Source organism: Scyliorhinus torazame, chromosome 24, assembly GCF_047496885.1.
Source record: "Scyliorhinus torazame isolate Kashiwa2021f chromosome 24, sScyTor2.1, whole genome shotgun sequence".
Classification (NCBI taxonomy): Eukaryota; Metazoa; Chordata; class Chondrichthyes; order Carcharhiniformes; family Scyliorhinidae; genus Scyliorhinus; species Scyliorhinus torazame.
The window spans coordinates 34,292,954-34,313,098 of record NC_092730.1 but is presented as its reverse complement, the minus strand read 5'-3'; the positions used below and the strand labels follow the sequence as shown (position 1 = coordinate 34,313,098).

General features: G+C 47.4%; 1 long non-coding RNA gene across 1 annotated transcript in view; it reads right to left on the bottom strand.

Annotated features, from left to right (window-relative positions):
- Window positions 1-295: 295 nt before the first annotated feature.
- The window catches only part of LOC140400000 (uncharacterized), a 62,138-nt gene continuing 42,288 nt past the window's right edge, over window positions 296-20,145 (bottom strand). Inside the window, exons 3-4 of the long non-coding RNA XR_011937952.1 lie at window positions 9,960-10,044; window positions 296-2,311 (exon numbers count right to left, since the gene is read on the bottom strand). This is a non-coding gene — a long non-coding RNA (uncharacterized lncRNA). The remainder of the gene's footprint in view (window positions 2,312-9,959; window positions 10,045-20,145) is intronic.

Here is a 20,145-nt window from a genome sequence, read left to right as displayed (position 1 = left end):
CCGGTGTCGGGGTGAACCTGCTTCATCACTTTGTAGATGTAGATGGAGTAACTCTCCTTCCTCGACTTTCGCCGCTTCTTGCCGCCCTTTACTGCCGGTTTCTTAATGACTTTCTTGGCTCCCTTCTTGGAAGCTGGTTTCGATGTTGGTTTCTTCTCGTCAACCATCGTCAATATCACCCAGAAATAAAGCAAACCTCTTCCGAGCGCTGATTAAATAGACAGAGCCTCACATCTATGCTAATAAGGAATGGGGAAAGGAATGATTGTGATTGGACATTGTAAGAATGAGGACAGCCAGTTATATTCTGTTTATTTGACTGGATAAAAAAACAGACCAATCAGAATTAGGATTTGGCACCAATCATCAACCTCAAATTACAATCTTATTACAAACAGGAAATACATTTCAGAAAGAATGTCTCCAGTCCCAGTTTGTCAGTGTGTAAAGATCCACCGGGAAAAGTACCTGGCTGTCGGTGAGAGGGACCCTTCAGCACAGAGAGACTGTGGGAATCCTTCAGGAACTGTGAGTGCCTTGTAATATGTGAGTGTGTGGGATTTACTCACTCTCTGATACAGTGTGGGATATACACACTCTCTGATACACTGTGTGAGTGTGGGATTTACTCACTCTCTGATACAGTGTGTGAGTGTGGGATTTACTCACTCTGATACAGTGTGTGAGAGTGGGATTTACTCACTCTCTGATACAGTGTGTGAGTGTGGGATTTACTCACTCTGATACAGTGTGTGTGTGGGGGATTTACTCACTCTGATACACTGTGTGAGTGTGGGATTTACTCACTCTCTGATACAGTGTGAGTGTGGGATTTACTCACTCTGATACAGTGTGTGAGTGTGGGATTTACTCACTCTCTGATACAGTGTGTGTGTGTGGGATTTACTCACTCTGATACAGTGTGTGAGAGTGGGATTTACGCACTCTCTGATACAGTGTGTGTGTGTGGGATTTACTCACTCTCTGATACAGTGTGTGAGTGTGGGATTTACTCACTCTCTGATACAGTGTGAGAGTGTGGGATTTACTCACTCTCTGATACAGTGTGTGTTGGATTTACTCACTCTCTGATACAGTGTGTGAGTGTGGGATTTATCACTCTCTGATACAGTGTGGGATTTACTCACTCTCTGATACACTGTGTGAGTGTGGGATTTACTCACTCTCTGATGCAGTGTGTGTTGGATTTACTCTCTCTCTGATACAGTGTGTGAGTGTGGGATTTACTCACTCTCTGATACAGTGTGTGTGTTGGATTTACTCACTCTCTGATACAGTGTGTGAGTGTGGGATTTACTCACTCTCTGATACAGTGTGGGATTTACTCACTCTCTGATACAGTGTGAGTATGGGATTTACTCACTGTCTGATATAATGTGGGAGTGTGGGATTTATTCACTCTGATACAGTGTGCGAGTGTGGGATTTACTCACTCTCTGATACAGTGTGTGCGGGATTTACTCACTCTCTGATACAGTGTGTGTGTGGGATTTACTCACTCTCAGATACAGTGTGTGCGGGATTTACTCACACTCTGATACAGTGCGTGAGTGTGGGATTTCCTCACTCTGATACAGTGTGAGAGTGTGGGATTTACTCACTCTCTGATACAGTGTGAGTGTGGGATTTACTCATTCTCTGATACAGTGTGTGAGTGTGGGATTTACTCACTCTCTGATACAGTGTGTGAGTGTGGGATTTACTCACTCTCTGATACAGTGTGTGTGTGGGATTTACTCACTCTCTGATACAGTGTGAGTGTGAGTATTACTCTAGCTAAGGCCTAACCAATGTTTTATACAGTTCCAGCATAACCTGCCTTTTCTTAAACTCTGTGCCTCAGCGAATAGAGACAAGGATATCATAGGCCCGGGGTTTTCAAGCTCAGGGTCGTGACCTGTGGGTGGATCTCAGGAAGGTTTCAGGAGGGTGGTAGTTATCCAGATCGCGGAAGGAATGGCCAATGGTCACGACTAGTGTTTACAAATGCCAACCATGATGGACGTTTGAGATTGTCGGCCATTCCGCGCATGCGTCTCTTATCAAGCAGTGCGCAGGCCTGGAGCCCAGCAAGTTGGACTGGCTCCTGCTGATGTCAGTGCGCTGTCCCGGGCCAGTTTTGTTCAGCAAATTCTGGAGTCCTCCCACCGGAGGTGGCGCCAGCGAGCAGGTCACACGCCCCGTACGCTGACATCACGTGTTCTGGGCGCGAGTGAGATTCCTCCATTTTGCAGCTGCCAGCAGTGCTGGAGTGAACTCCAGGGCCTCTGGATAACAACCCATGAAGAAGCTGAAAACAGGAACAAAGCAGCACAATGATGAGTATTTGAGGGGTGGGTTTATAAATTGTGCCACTGCAATCAGGAGTCAAATTTCATGGGTGTTACATGTCGGGAATTACTGGCAAGTGAAAGTTTAAAACCCTCAAAATGTCAAAGACATTTGAAGAGTAAGCAGGGCGAGTTCCAGGACAAACCTCTGTATTTTTTTCAACGGATGCAGTGAGATCTTAAATCATCAGCTGGAGTCATTATCAGAAATGTAACATTGAATAACAAAGCAAGTGAGATCGTGGGGACCGAGCAGGCTCACCTGTCACATTAAAGGCAAGTGAAAATGGTGGGTGTGTGTGTGAGAGAGAGTGGATGTGTGTGAGAGAGAGTGGGTGTGTGTGGAGAATGGGTGTGTGTGAGAGAGAGTGGGTGTGTGTGAGAGAGAGTGGGTGTGTGTGAGAGAGAGTGGGTGGGTGTGAGAGAGAGTGGGTGTGTGTGAGAGAGAGTGTGTGTGTGTGAGAGAGAGTGGCTCTGTGAGAGAGAGAGTGGGTGTGTGTGTGAGAGAGAGAGAGTGGGTGTGTGCGAGAGAGAGTGGTTGTGTGTGAGAGAGAGTGGTTGTGTGTGAGAGAGAGTGTGTGTGTGTGAGGGAGAGTGGTTGTGTGTGAGAGAGAGTGTGTGTGTGAGAGAGAGTGGGTGTGTGTGAGAGAGAGTGGGTGCGTGTGAAAGAGAGTGGGTGTGTGAGAGAGAGTGGGTGGGTGTGTGAGAGAGAGTGGGTGTGTGTGAGAGAGAGTGGGTGTGTGTGAGAGAGAGTGGGTGTGTGTGAGAGAGAGTGGGTGTGTGCGAGAGAGAGTGGGTGTGTGCGAGTGAGAGTGGGTGTGTGCGAGTGAGAGTGGGTGTGTGCGAGAGAGAGTGTGTGTGTGTGAGAGAGAGAGTGTGTGTGTGTGTGAGAGAGAGTGGGTGTGTGAGAGAGAGTGGGTGTGTGAGAGAGAGTGGGTCTGTGAGAGAGAGAGTGGGTCTGTGAGAGAGAGAGTGGGTCTGTGAGAGAGAGAGTGGGTCTGTGAGAGAGAGAGTGGGTCTGTGAGAGAGAGAGTGGGTGTCTGTGTGTGAGAGAGAGTGGGTGCGTGTGAAAGAGAATGGGTGCGTGTGAAAGAGAATGGGTGTGTGAGAGAGAGAGAGAGTGGGTGTGTGAGAGAGAGTTGGTGTGAGAGAGAGTGGGTGCGTGTGAGAGAGAGTGGGTGTGTGTGAGAGAGTGTGGGTGTGTGTGAGAGAGTGTGTGTGTGTGAGAGAGACTGGATGTGTGTGTGAGTGTGTTTGTGAGAGAGTGGGTGTGTGTGAGAGTGCATGTGTGCAAGAGAGAGTGGGTGTGTGTGAGAGAGTGGGTGTGTGTGAGAGAGAGTGGGTGTGTGAGAGAGAGAGTGGGTGTGTGAGAGAGAGAGTGGGTGTGTGAGAGAGAGAGTGGGTGTGTGAGAGAGAGAGTGGGTGTGTGAGAGAGAGAGTGGGTGTGTGTGAGAGAGTGGGTGCGTGAGAGAGAGTGGGTGCGTGTGAGAGAGAGTGGGTGCATGTGAGAGAGTGTGTGTGTGTGTGTGAGAGAGTCGGTGTGTATGAGAGAGTGGGTGTGTGAGAGAGTGGGTGTGTGAGAGAGTGGGTGTGTGTGAGAGAGAGTGGGTGTGTGAGAGAGTGGGTGTGTGTGAGAGAGAGTGGGTGGATGTGTGTGTGAGTGAGAGAGTTGGTGTGTGAGAGAGAGAGAGAGTGGATGTGTGTGTGAGTGTGTTTGTGAGAGAGTGGGTGTGTGTGAGAGTGCGTTTGTGAGAGAGAGAGTGGGTGTGTGAGAGAGTGCGTGTGTGAGCGAGTGAGCCTCTGTATTTTACATTGTCACTCTTTGATATGTAACACATATTTTACTCTTGCTGCTCTGTTACTGGGGTGTGTGTGTGTGAGAGAGAGAGAGAGAGAGTGTGTTTTACCATCACGGTCTCTGTGATATATGATGCATATTTTACTGTGTACTGCTCAGTTACTGTTGTGTCAAAGAGTGTGTGAATATCAAAGTTTGTGAATATGTGAGTGTGTGTGAGGAAGTGTGTGCGAGGGAATGTGTCACTATGTCTGCAAGAGTGTACGAGTGTGAGAAATAGTCTGCGTGAGTGTGTGTGTGTTTTACCTTCATTGTCTCTGTGATATTTCACACATATTTTACTGCTCAGTTACTGGTGTGCGAGTGTGTTTATCCTCACTGTCTGGCTATCATATATAATATATTTTACTGCTTACTGCTCAGTTACTTAAGTGTGAGAGTGGCGAGAGTGTGTTTTACCCTCACTGTCCCTCTGCGATATATAACACATGCTTACTGCTCAGTGACTGGTGTGTCCATGTGTGAGGCAGTCTGAGAGAGAGGGACTAGGAGTGTGAGAGAGTGAGTGTGTGTGAGTGTGTGTGAGTGTGTGTGAGAGTTAGTGTTTGCCAGAGAAATAGTGAGTGTGTGTCACACTGTCTCTCATTGTCCCTCTGTGAAAGATAAAGCATTATTTACCACTCAGTTACTGGTGTGTGTGTGTGTATGAGTGTGTGTGAGAGAGAATGTGTGAGAGAGAGTGAAATACGAGTTATATAGCACAGAGACAGTGAGGGTAAACACACTCACACTCTCTCTCACACACCAGTAACTGAGCAATAAGCAGTAGAATATTCAATATATATCACAGAGAGATAGTGGTTACTATCACAGAGGTTACGACACACACTCATAGGTCGATTGTCCCCAAAGACGAGCTGTTAGGTAATTTGGACATTCTGAATTCTCCCTCCCTGTACATACACAGGCGCCAGAATGTGGCGACTTGGGGCTTTTCACAGAAACTTCATTGCAGTGTTAATGTAAGCCTACTTGTGACAATAAAGATTATTATAAGGTAGAGTCATATCTGTGTGTATGTGTTCACCTCACTGTGTCTCTGTGATATATAATGAATATTTTACTGCTTACTGCTGTGTGGGTGTGTGAGTGAGACAGTGTGTGTGTGAGTGAGACAGTGTGTTTGGGAGTGTGTTTGTGAGTGAGACAGTGTGTTTGGGAGTGGGTGTGTGAGTGAGACAGTGTGTTTGGCAGTGTGTGTGTGAGTGAGGCAGTGTGTTTGGGAGTGTGTGTGTGAGTGAGGCAGTGTGTTTGGGAGTGTGTGTGTGAGTGAGACAGTGTGTTTGGGAGTGTGTGTGTGAGTGAGACAGTGTGTTTGGGAGTGTGTGTGTGAGTGAGACAGTGTGTTTGGGAGTGTGTGTGTGAGTGAGACAGTGTGTTTGGGAGTGTGTGTGTGAGTGAGACAGTGTGTTTGGGAGTGTGTGTGTGAGTGAGTCAGTGTGTTTGGGAGTGTGTTTGGGAGTGAGACAGTGTGTGTGTGAGTGAGACAGTGTGTTTGGGAGTGTGTTTGTGAGTGAGACAGTGTGTTTGGGAGTGTGTGTGTGTGTGAGACAGTGTGTGTGTGAGTGAGACAGTGTGTTTGGGAGTGTGTGTGTGAGTGAGACAGTGTGTTTGGGAGTGTGTTTGGGAGTGTGTTTGTGAGTGAGACAGTGTGTTTGGGAGTGTGTGTGGGAGTGAGCCAGTGTGTTTGGGAGTGTGTGTGTGAGTGAGACAGTGTGTTTGGGAGTGTGTGTGTGAGTGAGACAGTGTGTTTGGGAGTGTGTGTGTGAGTGAGACAGTGTGTTTGGGAGTGTGTGTGTGTGTGAGTGAGACAGTGTGTTTGGGAGTGTGTTTGTGAGTGAGACAGTGTGTTTGTGAGTGAGACAGTGTGTTTGGGAGTGAGACAGTGTTTTTGGGGTGAGACAGTGTGTTTGGGAGTGTGTGTGTGAGTGAGACAGTGTGTGTGTGAGTGAGACAGTGTGTGTGTGAGTGTGTGTGTGAGTGAGACAGTGTGTTTGGGAGTGTGTTTGTGAGTGAGACAGTGTGTTTCGGAGTGTGTTTGGGAGTGAGAAAGTGTTTTTGGGGTGAGACAGTGTGTTTGGGAGTGTGTGTGTGAGTGAGACAGTGTGTGTGTGAGTGAGACAGTGTGTTTGGGAGTGTGTTTGTGAGTGAGACAGTGTGTTTGGGAGTGTGTGTGTGAGTGAGACAGTGTGTTTGGGAGTGAGACAGTGTGTTTGGGAGTGTGTGAGTGTGAGTGAGCCTGTGTGTTTGGGAGTGTGTGTGTGAGTGAGACAGTGTGTGTGTGAGTGAGACAGTGTGTTTGTCAGTGTGTGTGTGAGTGAGACCGTGTGTTTGGGAGTGTGTGTGTGAGTGAGACAGTGTGTTTGGGAGTGTGTGTGTGAGTGGGCCAGTGTGTTTGGGAGTGTGTGTGTTTGGGAGTGTGTTTGTGAGTGAGACAGTGTTTGGGAGTGTGTGTGTGAGTGAGACAGTGTTTGGGAGTGTGTGTGTGAGTGAGACAGTGTGTTTGGGAGTGTGTGTGTGAGTGAGACAGTGTGTTTGGGAGTGTGTGTGTGAGTGAGACAGTGTGTTTGGGAGTGTGTGTGTGAGTGAGACAGTGTGTTTGGGAGTGTGTGTGTGAGTGAGACAGTGTTTGGGAGTGTGTTTGGGAGTGAGACAGTGTGTTTGGCAGTGTGTGTGTGGGTGAGACAGTGTGTTTGGGAGTGTGTGTGTGAGTGAGACAGTGTGTTTGGGAGTGTGTGTGTGAGTGAGACAGTGTGTTTGGGAGTGTGTGTGTGTGAGTGAGACAGTGTGTTTGGGAGTGCGTTTGTGAGTGAGACAGTGTGTTTGGGAGTGTGTGTGTGAGTGAGACAGTGTGTTTGGGAGTGTGTATGTGAGTGAGACAGTGTGTTTGGGAGTGTGTGTGTGAGTGAGACAGTGTGTTTGGGAGTGTGTGTGTGAGTATATGAGTGAGTGTGTGTGTGTTTATTGTCGCTGTCTCTCTGTGATGTATAACAGCTTTTACTGCTTCCTGCTCAGGTACTGGTGAGTGAGAGTGTGTAAGTGAGAGAATGTGAGTTTTACCCTCACTATGTATCTGTGATATATAACACATATTTTACTCTTACAGGTGTGTGTGTGTTTTACCCTCACTATGTATCTGTGATATATAACACATATTTTACTCTTACAGGTGTGTGTGTGTTTTACCCTCACTATGTATCTGTGATATATAACACATATTTTACTCTTACAGGTGTGCGTGTGTGTTTTAACCTCACTGTCTCTCTTTGATATATAACACATATTTTACTCTTACAGGTGTGTGTGTATTTTACCCTCACTATGTATCTGTGATATATAACACATAGAACATAGAACATAGAACAATACAGCGCAGTACAGGCCCTTCGGCCCACGATGTTGCACCGAAACAAAAGCCATCTAACCTACACTATGCCATTATCATCCATATGTTTATCCAATAAACTTTTAAATGCCCTCAATGTTGGCGAGTTCACTACTGTAGCAGGTAGGGCATTCCACGGCCTCACAACTCTTTGCGTAAAGAACCTACCTCTGACCTCTGTCCTATATCTATTACCCCTCAGTTTAAAGTTATGTCCCCTCGTGCCAGCCATATCCATCCGCGGGAGAAGGCTCTCACTGTCCACCCTATCCAACCCCCTGATCATTTTGTATGCCTCTATTAAGTATCCTCTTAACCTTCTTCTCTCCAACGAAAACAACCTCAAGTCCATCAGCCTTTGCTCATAAGATTTTCCCTCCATACCAGGCAACATCCTGGTAAATCTCCTCTGCACCCGCTCCAAAGCCTCCACGTCCTTCCTATAATGCGGTGACCAGAACTGTACGCAATACTCCAAATGCGGCCGTACCAGAGTTCTGTACAGGTGCAACATGACCTCCCGACTCCGGAACTCAATCCCTCTACCAATAAAGGCCAACACTCCATAGGCCTTCTTCACAACCCTATCAACCTGGGTGGCAACTTTCAGGGATCTATGTACATGGACACCTAGATCCCTCTGCTCATCCACACTTTCAAGAACTTTACCATTAGCCAAATATTCCGCATTCCTGTTATTCCTTCCAAAGTGAATCACCTCACACTTCTCTACATTAAACTCCATTTGCCACCTCTCAGCCCAGCTCTGCAGCTTATCTATATCCCTCTGTAACCTGCTACATCCTTCCACACTATCGACAACACCACCGACTTTAGTATCGTCTGCAAATTTACTCACCCACCCTTCTGCGCCTTCCTCTAGGTCATTGATAAAAATGACAAACAGCAACGGCCCCAGAACAGATCCTTGTGGTACTCCACTTGTGACTGTACTCCATTCTGAACATTTCCCATCAACCACCACCCTCTGTCTTCTTTCAGCTAGCCAATTTCTGATCCACATCTCTAAATCACCCTCAATCCCCAGCCTCCGTATTTTTTGCAATAGCCTACCGTGGGGAACCTTATCAAACGTTTGCTGAAATCCATATACACCACAGCAACTGCTCTACCCTTGTCTACCTGTTCAGTCACATATTTTACTCTTACAGGTGTGTGTGTGTTTTACCCTCACTATGTATCTGTGATATATAACACATATTTTACTCTTACAGGTCTGTGTGTGTGTTTTACCCTCACTATGTATCTGTGATATATAACACATATTTTACTCTTACAGGTGTGTGTGTGTTTTACCCTCACTATGTATCTGTGATATATAACACATATTTTACTCTTACAGGTGTGTGTGTGTGTTTTACCCTCACTATGTATCTGTGATATATAACACATATTTTACTCTTACAGGTGTGTGTGTTTTACCCTCACTATGTATCTGTGATATATAACACATATTTTACTCTTACAGGTGTGTGTGTGTGTTTTACCCTCACTATGTATCTGTGATATATAACACAGATTTTACTCTTACAGGTGTGTGTGTGAGTTTTACCCTCACTATGTATCTGTGATATTTAACACATATTTTACTCTTACAGTGTGTGTGAGTTTTACCCTCACTATGTATCTGTGATATACAAAACTTATTTAACTCTTACAGGTGTGTGTGTGTTTTACCCTCACTATGTATCTGTGATATATAACACATATTTTACTCTTACAGGTGTGTGTGTGTTTTACCCTCACTATGTATCTGTGATATATAACACATATTTTACTCTTACAGGTGTGTGTGTGTTTTACCCTTACTATGTATCTGTGATATATAACACATATTTTCCACTGACAGGTGTGTGTGTGAGTTTTACCCTCACTATGTATTTGTGATATATAACACATATTTTACTCTTACAGGTGTGTGTGTGTTTTACCCTTACTATGTATCTGTGATATATAACACATATTTTCCACTGACAGGTGTGTGTGTGAGTTTTACCCTCACTATGTATTTGTGATATATAACACATAATTTACACTTACAGGTGTTTGTGAGTTTTACCCTCACTATGTATTTGTGATATATAAAACTTATTTAACTGCTTACTGCTCAGTGACTGGTATGTGTGTGAGTGAGAGTGACTGAGTGTGTGCGAGAGAGAGTCTGTGAGTGTGTGTGAGATGGAACATCTGTGTGTGAGAGAGAGTGTAAGTGTGTGTGACAGTCGTGCGAGTGTGTTTATCTGGGACTTGAGGTCAATTTGAGTCTGACTGCTTCTTTTCTCTGTGACGGTGGAGATGATGTTGTGTCTGTGTCTCTGCAATGTTGGATTAATATTGTACTTACTGTCAGTAAGAAGGAGACGGCGACACATACATTTTGCTGAGGAATCATCATCTTGTTCTTGGAACTCATCTCTTCATCTGTTGAACTAGGGGGAAGAAAGCATATCTCTTGTAAATCAGGGTCAAATGAGGCCAATGATAAATCAATCTATTCTTTCAACTGATAATCACAGAATTTACAGTGCAGAAGGAGGACATTCGGTCCATCGAGCCCATCTTTGTAAAGAGCATCTCACGCCTCCACCCTAACCCAGAAATCCATGCCTCCACCCTAACCCAGAAATCCATGCCTCCACCCTAACCCAGTAACCCATGCCTCCACCCTAACCCAGTAACCCCACCTAACCTTTTTGGACACTAAGTGCAATTTATTCGGGCCAATCCACCTAACCTGCACATCTTAGGACTGTGGGAGGAAACCGGAGCACCCGGAGGAAACCCACGCAGATACAGGGAGAGCGTGCAGACTCCGCAGATAGCAACACAAGCCTGGAAATTGAACCTGGTACCATAGAGCAGCGAAGCAGCCGTGCTAACCACTATGCTACCTTGCTGCCCCCAATCAGTAAAAGAAAGAAAATACTCTCCAAATCCTAACCCAGAATCAGACAAATAAGCCAGGCCCAGAAAGAGCTCTCCCTTCCCCCTGCTCACTCCAAGTCCCGGAACAAGATCGTGCTCCGCTAAGCCTCTTGCAAACAGCCCCCGATTCTCCCTGAACTCCCCCCGAGTCAGTAATGATCTCTGAGCCTCTTTGCTCACACTCCCAGATGGAGGTGCTGCTGCAATGAGAACGCTGTTTCCTCGCTGACCTGGGCCCTGACATTGACATTTCACTCAGTTTCAACAAAGCGATTCCACTCACTGACCAAATGGAGTGTGTGGGGGAGGGGCTGCGCATGCGCTCCCAATCTCAGAATGATGTGGAGATGCCGGCGTTGGACTGGGGTGAGCACAGTAAGAAGTCTGACAACACCAGGTTAAAGACCAGCAGGTTTGTTTCGATGTCACTAGCTTTCGGAGCGCTGCTCCTTCTTCAGGTGAATGAAGAGGTATGTTCCAGAAATATATATAGAGACAGATTCAAAGATGCCAGACAATGCTTTGAATGTGACCATTAGCAGGTGATTAAATCTTTACAGATCCAGAGATGGGGTAACCCCTAGTCGCCACATTCCGGCGCCTGTTCGGGGAGGCTGATACGGGATCATCTGCTAATGCTCACATTCCAAGCATTGTCTGGCATCTTTGAATCTGTCTATATATATGTTTCTGGAACATACCTCTTCATTCACCTGAGGAAGGAGCAGCGCTCCGAAAGCTAGTGACATCGAAACAAACCTGTTGGACTTTAACCTGGTGTTGTAAGACTTCGTACTGTGCTCACCCCAGTCCAACGCCGGCATCTCCACATCGCGACTAGCAGGGGCGGGGTTACACCGGGCATGCGCACATCCCCGCAGCAATCCCGCATTGAGAATCAATGGGAACATTCCCCATTTCACTGTCATCACATGTGGAGCAAAACCTCCGATAGAGCCCTTGTTGGGGGACTGTGTGTGTGGCTGCAAATGGCCCTGCGCCCTCGGGCTTACCAATCACCTTTTGTAGCTGTGTGCTTGTCCCAATGAGAGATTCAATTTGCAGTCATTGCCTGCAGCTTGTTTGTTATTACACTGTCACTCAGCCCCTCAAACTCACACTTTCTGCAAACTACCTTTCCACTGATTTACTTCATTTTCCACTGAACCATAGAATTACCACAGTGCAGAAGGAGGCAATCTGGCCCATCGAGTCTGCACCGACACTCAGAAAGAGCAGCCCACCTAGGACCACTCCCCACCCGACCACCATAAATCTGTATCCCTACGTAATCTACACACCCTTGGATACAAAGCGGTAATTCAGCATCGCCAATCCATCTAACCTGCACATCTTTGGCTTGTGGGAGAAAAACAGAGCACCCGGAGGAAATCTACACAGACACAGGCAGAATATGCAAACTCCACACAGACAGTCACCCAACGCTGGAATTGAACCAGGATCCCTGGCACAGTGAGGCAGCAGTGAAACCAATGTTCCCCTTCCAAATGTATTCACTCCCCTGGTTCACTCGCTCTCCAGGTTTACTTACTCTCCAGGTTCACTCACTCCCCTGGTTCACTCACTCCCCCGGTTCACTCACTCCCCCGGTTCACTCACTCCCCTGGTTCACTCACTCCCCCGGTTCACTCACTCCCCTGGTTCACTCACTCCCCCGGTTCACTCACTCCCCTGGTTCACTCGCTCTCCAGGTTTACTTACTCTCCAGGTTCACTCACTCTCCTGGTTCACTCACTCCCCCGGTTCACTCACTCCCCCGGTTTACTCACTCCCCCGGTTTACTCACTCCCCCGGTACACTCACTCCCCCGGTTCACTCACTCCCCCGGTTCACTCACTCCCCCGGTTCACTCACTCTCCTGGTTCACTCACTCTCCTGGTTCACTCACTCTCCTGGTTCACTCACCCTCCTGGTTCACTCACCCCCCTGGTTCACTCACCCCCCTGGTTCACTCACCCCCCTGGTTCACTCACTCCCCTAGTTCACTCACTCCCCTGATTCACTCACTCCCCTGGTTCACTCACTCCCCTGGTTCACTCACTCTCCTGGTTCACTCACTCCCCTGGTTCACTCACTCTCCTGGTTCACTCACTCTCCTGGTTCACTCACTCTCCTGGTTCACTCATTCCCCTGATTCACTCACTCTCCTGGTTCACTCACTCCCCTGGTTCACTCACTCCCCTGGTTCACTCACTCTCCTGGTTCATTCACTCTCCTGGTTCACTCACTCTCCTGGTTCACTCACTCTCCTGGTTCACTCACTCTCCTGGTTCACTCACTCTCCTGGTTCACTCACTCCCCTGGTTCACTCAGTCCCCTGGTTCATTCACTCCCCTGGTTCGCTCTCCTGGTTTACTCGCTCCCCTGGTTTACTCGCTCCCCTGGTTCACTCACTCTCCTGGTTCACTCGCTCCCCTGGTTCACTCACTCCCCTGGTTTACTCACTCCCCTGGTTTACTCACTCCCCTGGTTCACTCACTCCCCTGGTTCACTCACTCCCCTGGTTCACTCACTCCCCTGGTTCACTCACTCTCCTGGTTCACTCACTCTCCTGGTTCACTCACTCTCCTGGTTCACTCACTCTCCTGGTTCACTCACTCTCCTGGTTCACTCACTCTCCTGGTTTACTCGCTCTCCTGGTTTACTCGCTCTCCTGGTTTACTCGCTCCCCTGGTTCACTCACTCTCCTGGTTCACTCACTCCCCTGGTTTACTCACTCCCCTGGATAATTAACTCTCCTGGTTCACTCACACCCCTGTTTCACTCACTCTCCTGGTTTACTCACTCCCCTGGTTTACTCACTCCCCTGGTTTACTCACTCCCCTGGTTTACTCACTCCCCTGGTTTACTCACTCCCCTGGTTTACTCACTCCCCTGGTTTACTCACTCCCCTGGTTTACTCACTCCCCTGGTTTACTCACTCCCCTGGTTTACTCACTCTCCTGGTTTGCTCACTCTCCTGGCTCGCTCACTCTCCTGGTTCACTCACTCTCCTGCTTCACTCACTCTCCTGCTTCACTCACTCTCCTGCTTCACTCACTCTCCTGCTTCACTCACTCTCCTGCTTCACTCACTCTCCTGCTTCACTCACTCTCCTGCTTCACTCACTCTCCTGCTGCACTCACTCTCCTGCTGCACTCACTCTCCTGGTTCACTCACTCCCCTGGTTCACTCACTCCCCTGGTTCACTCACTCTCCTGGTTCACTCACTCTCCTGGTTCACTCACTCCCCTGGTTCACTCACTCCCCTGGTTCACTCACTCTCCTGGTCCACTCACTCCCCTGGTTCTCTCACTCCCCTGGTTCACTCACTCCCCTGGTTCACTCACACCCCTGGTCCACTCACTCTCCTGGTCCACTCACTCTCCTGGTTCACTCACTCCCCTGGTTCACTCACTCCCCTGGTTCACTCACTCCCCTGGTTCACTCACTCTCCTGGTTCACTCACTCACCTGGTTCACTCACTCTCCTGGTTCAATCACTCCCCTGGTTCAATCACTCCCCTGGTTCAATCACTCTCCTGGTTCACTCACTCTCCTGGTTCACTCACTTCCCTGGTTCACTCACTCCCCTGGTTCACTCACTCCCCTGGTTCACTCACTCCCCTGGTTCACTCACTCTCCTGGTGCACTCACTCTCCTGGTTCACTCACTCCCCTGGTTCACTCACTCCCCTGGTTCACTCACTCCCCTGGTTTACTCACTCTCCTGATTCACTCACTCTCCTGGTTTGCTCACTCTCCTGGTTCACTCACTCTCCTGGTTTGCTCACTCTCCTGGTTCACGGCAGTTTTCCCAAGCACCATCTTTTACACACTCGCCCGATTTATACGCAGCCTCGAATTGCACATTATTTGGTTACAACCCCCCTCCCCCGGTTTGCACACTGCCCTGTTTACACACTCCCCTGTATTACACACTCCCCTGATTTACACACTGCCCTAATTACACATTCCCCAGGTTTCCACACTCTTGTGGTTTAACTCTCCTCTGGTTTCACACACTCGTCTGATTTAAACAATCCAATGGCTTTACACCCCCCCTGATTTACACACTCCCCTGATTTACACACTCTCCTGATTTACACACTCTATGAGTTTGGATACAGCAAAGATCTTACACACACCCTGGTTTACACACTCCCCTGGTTTACACACTCTATGGGTTTGGATACAGCAAAGATTTTACACACACCCTGGTTTACACTCCCCTGGTTTACACACACTACGGGTTTGGATACAGCGAAGATGTTACACACCACCCTGGTTTCCACACTCCCCTGGTTTGCCGCTCCCCTGATTTCACACACTCAACTGGTTTAAACCATCCACTGGTTTTGCACACTTCTTGCTTTACACAGTGTATACTCCATTTGATCCATACACTCCCCTGTGTGCGTACACTTCCCTGGCTGACACACTACCTGCTTTATCTACTCATTTGTTATGTGTGGCTTTCCACACTCACCTTGTTTTGCACATTCACCTACTTTTGTGCACACAGGTTTACACACTATTTGATATGCCCACACTCCTGGTTTACACTCACACTAATTTTACACACTCCTGGATTTAAACGCCACTGATTTATACATGCCCACATTGTGTTTTCCTTCTTTGTCACAATCCACTCAAACACACCCCTGATTTTACAGCCTCCAGGTTTACAGACATCGATATTGCACAATCACCTCATTTTACACACTCCCCTCATTAACACACTTACACCCCTGGCTTTACACTCTCCTCTGGTTGTACCAAATTCCCAGCTTTACACATTCCCAGTTTACATAATTCCATTATATTATGATAGTTTTGATTGAATTCCACTCTTTCCGTTAGAAAATGAAGCACATCTGACTCAATATTTCAATACCAAATGTATCACGGTATCTCCTTGTGTTGGTGTGGGACATATTGTACTGGGGGGAAACATTAAAAGCTTCCTTATTGAGCTCCCATGCTCAACACAATCTCTGAACAAATCTAATACTCTTGTCAAAGAATTCAGCTCCAGTTGTAAACTTCTCCAGTCTCCACTTGAATAACTGACATCCTGTTCTGAGCAGCTTACTGCACTTTCTCTGCAATAGGCACCATGACATATTGTCAAAGCTGAATTTTAAAATTCTTATTCAGTTTGTCTAATATAGAAGTCTGCATGTTTACCAATCATACTTCTTATAATGTGTGTCATTGCTTAGGTCTCTTCTTGAAGCATGAGACCTGGTCCTGATGTCTGAAGCTACCTTTTTCATTCTGCTTAAGTTATGAATGTTCTTATCTGTAACATCTGGGCTACATCAATGACATTAGTATGAACTTCATCAAGCACCGAGAGTGTCTATGGCACAGTGATGGAGCTGGATTGTGCTGGGGGTTTTTGAATAATAGAAAACTGATTTGCTTTTGTGTCAGGTTGAGAATATATTTAATGTTTATGACTCCAGTTCACAAATTTTAAGAAGTTTTCATGATAAATAATTGAGCATGAATGTTAAGTTCCAAACGAGATGAAAACGGTTGTCCATTATCTTTCATCAGCCTCTGTGTCCATGTTCCATGTGTTCCGGATCTTCGCTTTACTTTATTTCCCTTCAGATTAAACATACACGCATCGATTAGGAGCTGCAGACTTATGCACTCTCTATCTCTCTGTGTCTCTCTCTCTTTGTCACCCTGTGTGTCTCTCTCTCTGTCCCTCTCTCTGTCTCTCCCTCTGTCTCTCTCTCTCTGTCTCTCACTCTGTCTCTCTCTCCTTCCCTTTCTGTCTCTGTCTAAGTGTCTCAATGTCTCTCTCCTTCAATATGATTATCTCACTCCCTCTCTTCCGCTCTACATCTCTGTGTTATGTGCCACTCGTTCCATTGTTCTCTCTCTCTCTGTTTCTCTCTAGTTTCCTTTATGTGTCTCTGTCCTCAATATCTGTCTACTTCAATATGAGTATCTCACTCCCTCTCTCCCGCTCCACATTGCTGCGTTACTATGTCGCTCGCTCTATTTTTCTCTGTCTTTCATTTTCAATCTGTCATTCGGTGTGTTGTGGACACAGTGATAACACGTGTAACACTGGCCCTCACTGTCAATACTGGACACAGTGATAACACGTGTAACACTGACCCTCACTGTGAACACTGGACATGGTGATAACACATGTAACACTGGCTCTCACTGTGAACACTGGACGCAGTGATAACACGTGTAACACTGGCCCTCACTATGATCACTGGACACAATGATAACATGTGTAACACTGGCCCTCACTGTGAACACTGGACACAGTGATAACACATGTAACACTGACCCTCGCTGTGAACACTGGACACAGTGATAACACGTGTAACACTGGCACTCGCTGTGAACACTGGACACAGTGATAACACGTGTAACACTGGCCCTCACTGTGAACACTGGACACAGTGATAATACGTGTAACACTGGCACTCGCTGTGAACATTGGACACAGTGATAACACGTGTAACACTGGCCCTCATTGTGAACACTGGACACAGTGATAACACCTGTAACACTGGCCCTCACTGTGAACACAGCTGCCGTGTTGTGGGTGAAACGGTCACTGTCCCTCCTCCACACAGGAAGTCCTGGTCTATCAGATCATCTTTATTTTTAAAATTTGCTGTTTGGATCAGAATGGTCAGAAAGAATCTGTGTCACTGTGAAAATCTCCACTCTCAGAGGGGGTGGGATTATCCGTTAACTGGGGGTCCCTGCTTGTTGAGTTTGCGGTTCAGTGTTACCGGCAGTGCAGGAGGATCACATCAAGCAGGAAAATCTCCACTGAGAGAGAGGAGATCAATTGTATTTTCACCTTCAAGGGAGGTTTGTCATCAATGAATTTAGATTTTAAAATATGACTGGCTGCTGCCGGGTATTTAGGTAAACAGAAAATAGGGAGCAGAAAACTCAGAGAGTTGAACAGTAATTAAGACACGGATTGGGAACAAGTGTTCTGGAGAAGGGGGTGTAGATAGCCTGGGTCACATTGTGATCCAAAAAGACGAGGTGTTGGGTGTCTTAAAAAATATTAAGGTAGGTAAGTCCCCAGGGCCTGATGGGATCTACCCCAGAATACTGAAGGAGGCTGGAGAGGAAATTGCTGAGGCCTTGACAGAAATCTTTGGATCCTCGCTGTCTTCAGGGGATGTCCCGGAGGACTTGAGAATAGACAATGTTGTTCCTCTGTTTAAGAAGGGTAGCAAGGATAATCCCAGGAACTACAGGCCCGTGAGCCTTACTTCAGTGGTAGGGAAATTACTGGAGAGAATTCTTCGAGACAGGATCTACTCCCATTTGGAAGCAAATGGACGTATTAGAGAGAGGCAGCACGGTTTTGTGAAGGGGAGGTCGTGTCTCACTAACTTGATAGAGTTTTTCGAGGAGGTCACTAAGATGATTGATGCAGGTAGGGCAGTAGATGTTGTCTATATGGACTTCAGTAAGGCCTTTGACAAGGTCCCTCATGGTAGACTAGTACAAAAGGTGAAGTCACACGGGATCAGGGGTGAGCTGGCAAGGTGGATACAGAACTGGCTAGGCCATATAAGGCAGAGAGTAGCAATGGAGGGATGCTTTTCTAATTGGAGGGCTGTGACCAGTGGTGTTCCACAGGGATCAGTGCTGGGACCTTTGCTCTTTGTAGTATATATAAATGATTTGGAGGAACATGTAACTGGTCTGATTAGTAAGTTTGCAGACGACACAAAGGTTGGTGGAATTGCGGATAGCGATGAGGACTGTCGGAGGATACAGCAGGATTTAGATTGTCTGGAGACTTGGGCGGAGAGATGGCAGATGGAGTTTAATCCGGACAAATGTGAGGTAATGCATTTTGGAAGGTCTAATGCAGGTAGGGAATATACAGTGAATGGTAGAACCCTCAAGAGTATTGAAAGTCAAAGAGATCTAGGAGTACAGGTCCACAGGTCATTGAAAGGGGCAACACAGGTGGAGAAGGTAGTCAAGAAGGCATACGGCATGCTTGCCTTCATTGGCCGGGGCATTGAGTATAAGAATTGGCAAGTCATGTTGCAGCTGTATAGAACCTTAGTTAGGCCACACTTGGAGTATAGTGTTCAATTCTGGTTGCCACACTACCAGAAGGATGTGGAGGCTTTAGAGAGGGTGCAGAAGAGATTTACCAGAATGTTGCCTGGTATGGAGGGCATTAGCTATGGGGAACGATTGAATAAACTCGGTTTGTTTTCACTGGAACGAAGGAGGTTGAGGGGAGACCTGATAGAGGTATACAAAATTATGAGGGGCATAGACAGAGTGGATAGTCAGAGGCTTTACCCCAGGGTAGAGGGGTTAATTACTAGGGGGCATAGGTTTAAGGTGAGAGGGGCAAGGTTTAGAGTAGATGTACGAGGCAAGTTTTTTACGCAGAGGGTAGTGGGTGCCTGGAACTCGCTACCGGAGGAGGTAGTGGAAGCAGGGACGATAGGGACATTTAAGGGGCATCTTGACAAATATATGAATAGGATGGGAATAGAAGGATACGGACCCAGGGCGGGCCAAACAGGAGAAACCAACTGTGTTTGTGTGTCCGCTCTGACCAGGAGATCTCCCAATCCCTCTGGGACTAAATGGAAATATTTTTCATTCCAACAATCCCCCTGTTCCCCTCCTACTTTTCCAAGTTGGATTTCAGGGCAGTTTCGATGCTGCTTTCCAGATTTCTGTGGAAAGGTTGGGAAAATGAGAGCGATCGGGTGAGAGAGCGCGAACAGTGCATCAGTAAAACGGGTTTAAATGCAAAATGGAGCCTTCAAATCGCGTGAAACCTTTTCTACAGCAAACATGAGAGTGTGAGAGACAGGAAGGAATTATCCTGGGACACTGTGGAGCTGGAATTTGAGTGGAATTGGAGAGTTTGGGACGAGAGAAAAACACAGAGAGGCAGCAGCAGCCTGGAGCTGAGAGCAGGTTGTCTCCGCCCCGTCCGCTCGCTGCCTTTAAGTTGCTCAGTGCCGCCACCAGAGGCTTCATTTCTCACCCACATTGACGGAGAGATTTTGTGCAGAGTCTCGGACATGAGCGACAGTGCAGCCGCCGAAACGGCTCCTCCAGCCGCCCCAGTCAAGGCTGTCAAGAAGCAGAAGGCGGTTCCCCGGAAGAAACAAGAAGGTCCCGGGCTGGGCGAGCTGATCCTCCAGATTGTGGCGGAAAGCGGCGATCGCAAGGGGATTTCCTTACACGCCATAAAGAAGGCGCTGCGGAGCAAAGGGGTCGATGTGGATAAACGGGGGGCCCAGATCAAGCAAAGTGTCAGGAGGAGTGTGGACAACGGCAGCTTGGCTCAGGTCAAGGGCACGGGCGCCTCCGGCTCCTTCAAGATCGTTAAGAAGACAACCGGGGGGAAAGTGAGAAAGACCGGAGCAGGCGAGAAACCTTCAGTGAAGAAAACAGCAGCCAAGAAATCTCTCAAAAAACCAGCAGCCAAGAAATCTCCCAAGAAACCAGCAGCCAAGAAATCTCCCAAGAAACCAGCAGCCAAGAAATCTCCCAAGAAACCAGCAGCCAAGAAATCTCCCAAGAAACCAGCAGCCAAGAAATCTCCCAAGAA